Source organism: Sitophilus oryzae, unplaced genomic scaffold (assembly GCF_002938485.1).
Source record: "Sitophilus oryzae breed Bouriz unplaced genomic scaffold, Soryzae_2.0 scaffold_1869_pilon_pilon, whole genome shotgun sequence".
NCBI lineage: Eukaryota > Metazoa > Arthropoda > Insecta > Coleoptera > Curculionidae > Sitophilus > Sitophilus oryzae.
The window spans coordinates 1,087,527-1,098,706 of NW_022146578.1; positions in this window are offsets into that span (position 1 = coordinate 1,087,527).

An 11,180-nucleotide genomic window follows, 5' to 3' on the forward strand; every position below is an offset into this window, starting at 1 on the left:
GTATAGGTTTGCATTCTATTCTCAATTAACCTATGAACCATCAAATCAATCGATACTTACACAAAAAGGTTATTCCATCAATTATACCCACAGGTCATCAAGGATAAAAAATTATATAAAAATATTTTAACAAATAATGCATTTGCTGCAGTTATGTGCCAAGTGTTAAACAAATCAACCGTCTCCAGCAATTATACCAGCTATAACTGTTTCACATCCATCTTTAACTTTTTTAATTTTGAATTATTTGATATAAAATATCTATTTTAATGTTTGTGGTTGCTATTCTGTTCTAAGAACAATCTTCAGATTATCACGGAGATTTTAACAGGACACTCTCCTCAATGAACCCTTCAGCAGCAAAGTCAGTAGATTGAAGCTAAGAAACAACAACAAATGCAGATTCAGTGAGAAAAATGGGGAAACACCAGAATAGATGGAGAACTAACCTCTGTAAAACCGTCTCAGATATTGACTTTTGTCAAAGTCCAGAGACTATATGATGAGTTATAACTCAAGAAAGAGGGAAACAATAGATCTATAAGGTCATGGTGATTAACTTCCCCATTCTCTTACAATCTAAAATGGTAAATATCCATTTAATTAACATTTGAACAAAACTACTGATTTTATCGTGTCATTGGCCTGTCGCTATTTAATTTACGGTTATAATTAATGATTTTCCTAATTGTCGAGAGTCTAAATCGAATAAGCGTGATATACATGTGCCAGGTTGCTTTTGATCTAAAATTTCTCAAGAATAATTTTATTATTTGGTTTCAAATGAACAATTTCGGCTCAAATACCTTTTGATATAATTAATTTGAAAATGTTCTATGGAAAATGAATGGTGATATTTTCTTTTGAATGAGAGAATTTAATTAGTATTACTAAATGTAACAGAGTTGGACTACGTGTTGTTAAGTTTTAGATAATTTTTTTGATATAGTTGTTTATTATTGATACACTAAAATAATTCTGGACTTCCAGTATCATTATTTATTTTAATTTACATAATGTTTCTGTCAGATGTGAATAAAGTTCTTTATTATTATTATTATGCATTACTAACACATTAAACATTTAAGGATTGGAACCTTTAGTGTTACAACAGCAAAATAAAACACTAATTCACCACAATACACCAAAACATTTTACTTTTGCACTGAACGAGCGTTTAGTTAATCATGTTGGCATCATCAGCAGATGATTACAACTAAACTAATATAGGCGCTCAGTTAGCACTGACTAGGCGTGGCGAAACCAACCAATTGAGTCAAAATCAACCGAGCTTAATTAATTACCGAAGCTAAAGTAATAGGAACAGGGAACTGGAACGAATTGGACTATTATCTCTATACATATGATCTTTACATTTATTAATTTTGATGCTCTCATGCATCTAATTGCCTGTAATTTGAGACTTGTTTAATTAATTTAAAATTATTAGCATATAAAATGATCTTTATCAAACAATATATTGAGCAACGCAAGTTTTGTCCGGTCTACCATATCTTATCTGAGCTATATGTTCTTTAAATCTAGTTGATATTGATCTTCTAGTTTCACAACATATTTCTGATTACAATCTTTACATGAAATCTCACAAATACTCGACCTTTCCAGCGGAGGTGTTGTATCTCTAGGATTACCTAATTTATAATTTATTATTAGCACTATACAGATAAAATTTCTTCTCTAACCGCGGGTTAACTCTATCAAATGGTATTGAAATATATATTTGACGTATCTCTCCCCATTTAAACTTAAAAAGTCGAATTTGCAGAAATCGCAAACTTATACAGGATGTCCCAGAAATAAGTGCAAGTATTTTAATGGTTGATAGATCTCGATAAAAGAAACATATTTTCCCTTTATCGTTTTTCAAACAAGTCCAAAATAACTGTGTTATTTTACTTTGAAAATTAAAAAAAAAATGCTAAATTTTTGAGAACCACTGGATTCTTTCTGGATTTTCTTTCTTGTAAATTTAATCTACTACCTATATTGCCATATTATCAAGAAATTATGTTTTTTAATTAAAATCTTAAAAAAAAACAAAAAATTTCAAAAGATTCTGAAAATTTCAAAGAATTCCGAACTTTCAATTTTTTTTACGAAAGAAACCTCATAGGCGGGTTTCTGGGGTTGAACTATACTCCCAGTGAAAATACTTGCACTTATTTCTGGGACATCCTGTATATATATAAAACGTAGGTATAAGTTTGAGAGTTTTGCAAATTCGACTTTTTAAGTGGAGAAAGATACTTCAAAATATACTAAATATATTTCAATACCGTTTCATAGAAAGTTATCACGTGGTCTAAAAAAATTATGAATGTCAATTATAAACTTGTATATAGTGCTAATAATACATTACAACAACTATCAAATAACACTAAAGATAAAACACCTCCACTAGAAAGGTCGGGTATTTATCACATTTCATGTAATGATTGTAATCAGAAATATGTTGGGCAAACTATTGTAGGTATATTAAAATAGTAGGTAGTAGTTAGTAGTAATACATATATAGGTATGTTAAAATAAATAAAAACAGTAGAATTACGAGGTTATTAGTATCAATTAATCAGATATTTTATTAGTATCAATACAGAATCTTTCCCTACCATATTCAAACAAGCGTGTTTCACTATAAGTACAAGTAGTTAAAAATTGGACTACCATGTGCTTATCTATTCTACCATACCATTTATTTTAACAATTTTAGTATAAATCCTGCGATTCCTTTAGACCGGTCCTGTGCTCCAAATATCGTTTGTGGGTTAATTAAAGCCTTTTTCTTAAAACCCGCTAATTCAGGTGCGCTTTTAAAAACCATCGCTTTGAGATGTGTTTCCATTTTAAGAATCCTTTTAAGTAATACTTTGTGAAATAAATTAAATTTTGCTTTTGTCGCCCCTTACAAGTCTCCTGCCGTTGTTCTAGTCAATATTATGTTGTGCGATTTTACATTGCTTTGTCGTTAGTTGACTTAATTGTAAGAATTCGTTCGGTAAAGCGAGGTTTGCAATGTTTGTTGTAAATACATCTAGAAGGTAAATTTTAGCAGTTAAAAACTTTATTTAATTTTTAGTGTTAGACACCTTCTAATATCAAAACAAAATTACATTCTAATAGAAGACGGTTTGGAAATTATAATAAGGGTTATAATTTATAGAAAGACTAATAGATATTTTTTATACAAGACGATAAAATGTCATTTTATCGCCGACCGAAAAGATTTCGGGAGACGATAATGTAATTTTATCGTCGTGTATAAAACAATATTTTTTTCCATAGCGAGTTACGTTTTAAAAAAATATTCAGAAATTATTTCAAGGAATTTATTACGACTCTTATAATTAATTATAATTAATTCAATTAGAAAAAATATTGTGCTGGGTTGACGTTGGTTTCTATGTAATTTGACAAATAAATAAAGCTGTCTCTTTAGTTTTCAGTTTTCAGTCAATATTTTTTAAGTCTCTTTCGTGTCGATTGCTGATTGAATTGGAGCCAGAAATGGCTCAAAACGAAATAAGTAAATTATCAATAGATATTGAGGCTGAGGCGACAAACGCCATATCCAAACTACTTCCATTTAAATCCCGAATAACTTATGAAAAGGAATACAACAATTTTCAAAAATGGAAGCAATTAAAAACGTGCGAGGAGAAAAAAAGTTTTTAACCTATCCCAAACCTATCCTCGCTGTTAAAGTATCATTTAATCTACCCTTGCGGTTAAAGTACTATTTTATTTATTATTTTTGATAGATATAAGGCAATTTTAACAGTAAGAAAATAACTTGGAGAAAATATTATTTATTCTATTAATGTAGGGTATCATTATTGTAATAATTCTAAAAAATAATAAAAAATAATTAAATTAAAATAATTAACTCCGCCTCCTCGCTACTGACATTCTATTCAACATGCCATTCCGGTTGGTTTCCCAATACTGGGCGCAATACTGCCGCTAAACAGTTTCTAGCAATTTACCAGTACCAACACGAAAGCATGGTGTCAAAAATAGTTTTAATTTTATACTGCTTGGCTATTCGCCTGGTCTCCTCCGATGTTCTTTTCACATATGGAATCGCCAAGGGAGAAGGAGAGCATCCTCCTCAGGCTGGAGCACCAATGTGTCAGACTTGCAATTCGAGGCATTGCATTCTGAAGCAAATCGGTTTTAATATTACTTTGTTTAGAATTCAGAGATTCTTGGTCACCGCCTATAGTGGTTGCTCAATGACATAATGGTTTAACTATACTTGTTTTGGTTGCTTCAGGAATGGTTCGTCTCAGAATTTACATATTGCCCGTATATGTGGGTTTTCTATATACGGCAGTGCTAATGGATCCATCCGTTCTGCTGATAAAAAAAATCCAGAAACGGTAGACAGAAGTTTTTCTTTTTTTTAATCTGATTGAATTACTTCGTGAATTGAGATGATTGAGAAAAGAATCCTACTGTCTATCGGTTCCATTACAGATTATAAAGGTATCTTGAACATATCGAAGCCAGATTTTGGGTTTGACAACTACAGTACTAATGGCATTGGTTTTGAACCATTTCATATGGATATACCGGGTGCCCCTCAAAAGTGGCTCACCGCCTATAACTTTTTTATTTTTTCAGATAAAAAAAAACGAGATTTTGTATGTTAGTGGTATGACATAAATTAGGATTGATTGACGTATTCAATTGTTTTGGGCACTTCCTGTTTCACCGGAAATGACTACAACTTTTGATTTTTAAGTGGCACCCTCGGTATTTTTTTACTCTATTCAATAGAAAATCTAATTCTGAATAGAATGACATATCATATGTCAACTTTTGACATTCTCGATTAATAAAAAATCGTATTTTAAAATTCAATCTAGAGCGCCATAGCTATGTTAAAAACACTAATTCTTAATCAAGGAGCCTTGAAAAAATAGATTTGATCGTCTAATGTTTTTAGTGTCTTGTCCTGACTAGTTAGAAAATGCTCAAATCGTATTTTTAATCATATCTCAATTTTTTCAAATGGAACGAGGGTGGATCATTAGCATATTTGGAAAAAGCATTTTTTACGAATAATTTGATACTACACACTTGGTATTTGGAGACATACATATTTATGTCACTATCATACCAAATCTCGTTTATTTATCTGAAAAAAATAAAAAAGTTATAGGGGTGAGCCACTTTTGAGACGCATCCGGTATATGGTGGATAACGGTCAGTGATATACTTCTGACCGAAACGTTGTGTAAGCAAAATAAATAAAGACAATGGAAGTCCAATTTTTTTTAGTTTCAATAATGAATCATTGTTTACCATATTCAAAGTAACAATATAATAATATACCGGGTGCTTCATTTAAAATAATAAATATGTTACTCCTTTTTAAATGAACCTGTAACACTGTAATGCTAAAATTAGATAGATGGAGCAGGTGCCTTTAAGTGCAAATTCAGATTTTCAAAAAAATCCTATCAACGGTCCTCTATAACCGTTTAATCTACCATCGGCATCGCCGTGTGTGAATCACCTTATATATTTTCGTATATGATAGAGAGACTGTTATAGCATATTGTTGTAGGACTGTTGTTGTAATAAAAAAATAAAGCACCTTTTTTCAATCTAATTGTGTTCTTACCTTTATTGAATTTTTAATAGTAAACACTAATATATTTTCAATTTAAAGGTATTTTTATTACCATCGTGTATGTTAAAGGAGAGGTATAAAAATATTTTAAAAATACATATATTTCAATTTTTATCTATTCTATTATCCGCAACTATCACACTGTATTTTTATCACCTCACAAACCTAAAGTAAGTATTTACTTCACTATTGACTTTTCCCGAACGATATCTAATCGAAACATTCTTTTTCAGATGCTTTCTTTTCATTACAAAGGTATATTTTCGAAACAAACACTTCATTCCCGATCCGGTTAGTTGTGAGCCGTTCTCGTATTGACTTGTCAAAAGAACGATTCTTTTCATAACATTGAACAGACCGGAAATTAGATAGAGCTATTGGTCCATTTCTTTCCATTTTCTCTGGAGGGTATTATTTTTAAAACAACATTTTGGATGGTTATTATTAAAAAATCTCTTGATCCGTTTATGATATTTTTATATAGGTATTTATTATAATATTTTTTTGGTGTATTGTTTTAATTTCCTGCTCATTTTCTTTACATTTTCCTTACGTTTGTCCCATATAGCGTTGCGAAGATTTGGATAAACGGCAAAAATCAAATACTTTTTTCCACTATCTTTCGTATCTCACGATATACCGGGTGCATCTCAAAAGTGGCTCACCCCTATAACATTTTTATTTTTTCAGATAAAAACGAGACTTGGTATGGTAATTACTAAATTAGGATTGATTGACGTATTCAATTGTTTTTGGTCACTTCCTGTTTCACCGGAAATGACTACAACTTTTGATTTTTAAATGGCACCCTCGGTATTTTTTACTTTATTCGATAGAAAATGATAATCTGAATAGAATGACATATCGTATGTCAACGTTTGACATTCTCGCTTAATAAAAAATCTTATTTTAAATGTCAATTTACAGTGCCATGGCTATGTTAAAAACACTAATTTTTAATCAAGGCGTCTTGGAAAAATAGATTTGATCGTCTAATATTTTTAGTGTCTTGCCCTGGCCGGTTAAAAGATGCCAAATTCGTATTTTTGATCATATCTCAATTTTTTCAAATGGAACGAGGGTGGCTCATTAGCATATTTGGAAAAGGCATTTTTTTACGAATAATTTCATACCACACACTTATTACACAGTATTTTGAGTCAAATTTTCGTTATGAACCGCATGTGATAATTTCAAATAAAGCATATGCGAAAATGTCAAAAGTTGACATATTATATGTCATTCTATTCAGAGTGACATTTTCTATCGAATAAAGTAAACAATACCGAGGGTGCCGAGGGGTTAAAACTCAAAAGTTGTAGTTATTCCTTGTGAAACAGGAAGTGACCAAAAACAATTGAATACGTCAATCAACCCTAAATTATGTTACATACTAACGTACCAAATATCGTTTTTTATCTGAAAAAATAAAAAAGTTATAGGGGTGAGCCACTTTTGAAACGTACCCGGTATGGTTGAGTTTTTTGTAAGTTTTTTAAAACTAATAAAAAAGCAATAAATTTCATTTCAAAGAACATTTCAAAAATAATTATTTGTACGTTAGAGTACGATTTAAATGGAATTTGGTATGTCGATAAATTGGACCAAAGCCTACTTGACCAAGATCGCGAACAAATTTGGAGGGCAGGCTATGTGAGCGACGCGACGGTGCACAAGGTCCTGCAAAGTTTGATACGACATTTCGTTTACATTTTCCTCAGTGTGGGACTAACGATTTGATATTTAAGAAAAATGTGGGTCAATTTTGGTATAATTGGGGACGGACTATAGGATGACGCCCTCGACGTTTCGAATCGATGCCTCTAAATGGACGAAATCATCGGGATTTTTCTTAATTATGGGTCGATTGGAACCAAACTCGGCACGTGGATAGAGGTACCCGAATGGAGTCCTCAGACGGACAGACGGGCAGACGGATAGACAGACAGATGATAGTGAGAAGAAGTTTTACTGCAAATATGCGCACATAGTGCACACATAATTTTTTTTATATAGTGAACCCATCCGAAAATTTTAGCCAGAATCATAAATGGACATTTAATGTTACCATCCGAACAAACAATATTCACACACCGAGAAAATAAGTACAAAAAAAGTCACTGTCTCGTGGACTATATCTTTATTCCAAAAGAAAATTAGTACAAAAATTAAATTTGATTTTTAGTAAGTAAATGACGAATCTAACAAAACCAATTCAATCTAGTTGAAACAGTTTCACTTATGAAGATAACTATTTTATTTCTAGTTAAGATAAATTATTAGCAATTTTATATTAAAATTGTAAAACAATAAAAAAAATCTCAAAAATACGGAATTTATTTTAATATGACTTAACACTTGACAAGACGAAATATAAATATATTCAATCATTCTAGGTGATCAGACTGTTTTTTAAAACATGACGACGCTTTTATTTGGTTTTTGTTGAATCACAATTATTACGTACTTTTATTTTCGGTATCTCCCAATTCTTGATAAACTTCTTGAGAACGTGTGATGAGATGTAAAAACGTGACTAGACGTGTAATGACACTTGGATCCCTCTTGAACTTGATTCTTAACTAAAGTAGGTTAAGTTCCATCTTAACCATTTAATAAAAACAATAAGGAAGGATTCAAATACTATTTTTATACTCACATATTCAGTTAATATGGCATTCTATTACAACCATTTTGAGACCCTCTCTCTCCTAGTTCTGTGTAGTTTTTCTCTTGATAAATAAAAAGTAATCGTGAGCGTATTCCTGAGAATATTCTATATTATTTCTTGTTTGATATAATTATATTATACAGGGTGGTCCGAACTGAAATAAGTAAAAAATAAGTAAAAAAGTTCGTATAAATGTATGTCCTAAAATGCTTAGTTTCAGAGATATAAGTTTTCACTTTTATTTCCATTTTTTCGAAATAATTTTTGAAGTAACGTCAATATTTGGATGAAAATTGGTGCCAGGGAGTTTTTTGACACGAGAAATTTGATTTTGATTGAATATTACTCCTACTTGTAGAGGGCGCCACCTACATACTTTTTAACTGGTTTGAAGAGAAATAACTTTTCGTCCCAATCTGTATAAAATTACTGAGTAAGAAATACACATATACGACGTTCTTTACGTTAAAAATGTCTTTTAAGATATTTGGAATCGAAATTATCAATACTTGTTATCATTGACATAAATTAAACATGTTGACTAATAGTACGAGAGCTAGCAACGTCGGAAAAACAAGTATTTTAAGACGTCTGGCTCTTTGATACATCTTTTACTATGCTCTCTAGAACAGCATGCGGCCCGTCTGGCTGCCGGTAAACGTTGCGTTCCCTTCTGCGCATTGAAAGAAGATCCTATATTTTTATTAGTCCTTTAAATTCTAGTATTGAATATAAATCGATCATGTCTCCATAGCGCAGTGCGTAGAGTTTCCGACCACGAACCGAATATTCAGAGTTCAAATCCGGGTCAGGTCCAAGACTTTTTTATTTTTATTTTCGTTTATATTTTAATAGTAAAGTATTAAATATTTGTTTTTTTTAATTACCAGAATTATTTAATACTTTACTATCAGAATATAAACGAAAATAAAATAAAAAAGTCTTTGACCTGACCCGGATTTGAACTCTGAATCTTCGGTTCGTGGTCGGAAACTCTACGCACTGCGCTATAAAGACATGTGCGAACAGAAACTGTTTTATCATCATTTTTCGTAGAAAAATTATGATTAACTTGAAAAAATAACAATTTCACAAATTTATTATTTCAGTCAAATAAGTATCTACTCAACGTGTTTATTTTTTGTCAATAATGGCATGTATTGACTATTTCCATTCTAAATATCTTGAGAACGGTTGCTCGTAGCAATTTTATCGAAAGACATTTTTTACGTAAAAAGTCACGGAAATGTATATTTTTTCACCCAGTAGTTTTATACAGGCATGAACGAGAGAGAAAAGTTATTATTCTTCAAAACAGTTAAAACACATGTAGGTAACGCCACGTACAAATAGGAATCATATTGACATCAAAAAACTCCCAGACACCAATTTTGATCCAAATATTGATGTTACTTCAGAAATTATTGGAAAAAAACCGAAATAAAAATGAAACTTCTACACCCTGTATCTCCGAAACTAAGCATTTTATGATATACATTTATACAAACTTTTTTACTAATTTTTATCAGCAGAATATGCCCTGTATAAAACAAAGAAACTAAAGGACCCAAAAGAATCAGTGGTTTGCAAATTCTAAGACTAATTTTCTTTTCGGCTAATTTCCAAGTACATTTTTGTGCGTAAGTACACGTTCCATCGCTTTATAAATATTTTGCCGCTTTTCATCGAACAACAAACGTTAACAAGCAACCAAATGACAAAAAAGATACGAAATGAATGCAAATGGCACTTTTTTGGAATAGCGAGAGCATCAGCGCTTACAAACTTTCTTCTCTCGGTAAATTCGATTAGGCAAAAAAGCAAGCGGCTGAGAAAATTAGACGGAAAATTAACAAAAAAGTTTTGTGCTTCGAGAAAAATGTCTTTTCAGAACGGAAATTTTAATACGAAGCCTCTCGGCAGTTCTCAAAATGTGTAGAGAAGTGGCAGAGTAATATATACGGGGTGGTCCGAAGTGTATTGGGAAAACTTCGGTAGCATATTCTACAGATAAAAATATGCCATATATATAAAAATGTTCATATACTTTTTTTATGTCCCAAAATGCTTTGTTTCGGAGATACAGGGTGTAAAAATTTCATTTTTGTTTTGATTTTTTCCGAATAGTTCCTGAATTCCTGGATGAAAATTGGTGGCTGAGTGTTTTTTGATATGAGAAATTTTATTTCGATCTCAATATGACTCTTACTCGTAGGGCTTCCTACCTATATGTCTTTACCTGTTTTGAAGAGTAATAACTTTTTGTCCGTACTTGTATAAAACTACGGAGTGAAAAAGGATATATTTCCGTGATTATTTACGTAAAAAATGTCTCTTGGTAAAAATCACTAAGGACAACCAATACATAAAAAATATATTGTATATTTTTTTTACTTTGTATTATTGACAAAAAATAAATATACATATTGAGTAGATAGTTATTTGATTGAAATGATAAATTTTGGAACTTTTTATTTTTTTAAATTAATCATAAATTTTTCTTCGAAAAATTATGATAAAACAGTTTATGTTGAACCTTTGGCACAAAAACATTTCCAAATTTATTATTTCATTCTAATAACTATCTAGTCAATACGGTTAATTTTTGTCAATGATGACAGGTATTGATTATTTCTATTCCAAATATCTTGAGAACCATTACTCCTAGAGATTTTTGCGTAAACGAATTTCCCATGTCAAAAATCATCCTGATACCAATTCTCATCCATGAACTTTAATTCAGAAATTATTTAGTAAAAAACGAAATACAAACTATATCTCTAAAACGAAGCATGTTAAGACATGATTGTATAGAACTTTTTTTCTTATTTTTTTTTCTGATTACAGTTC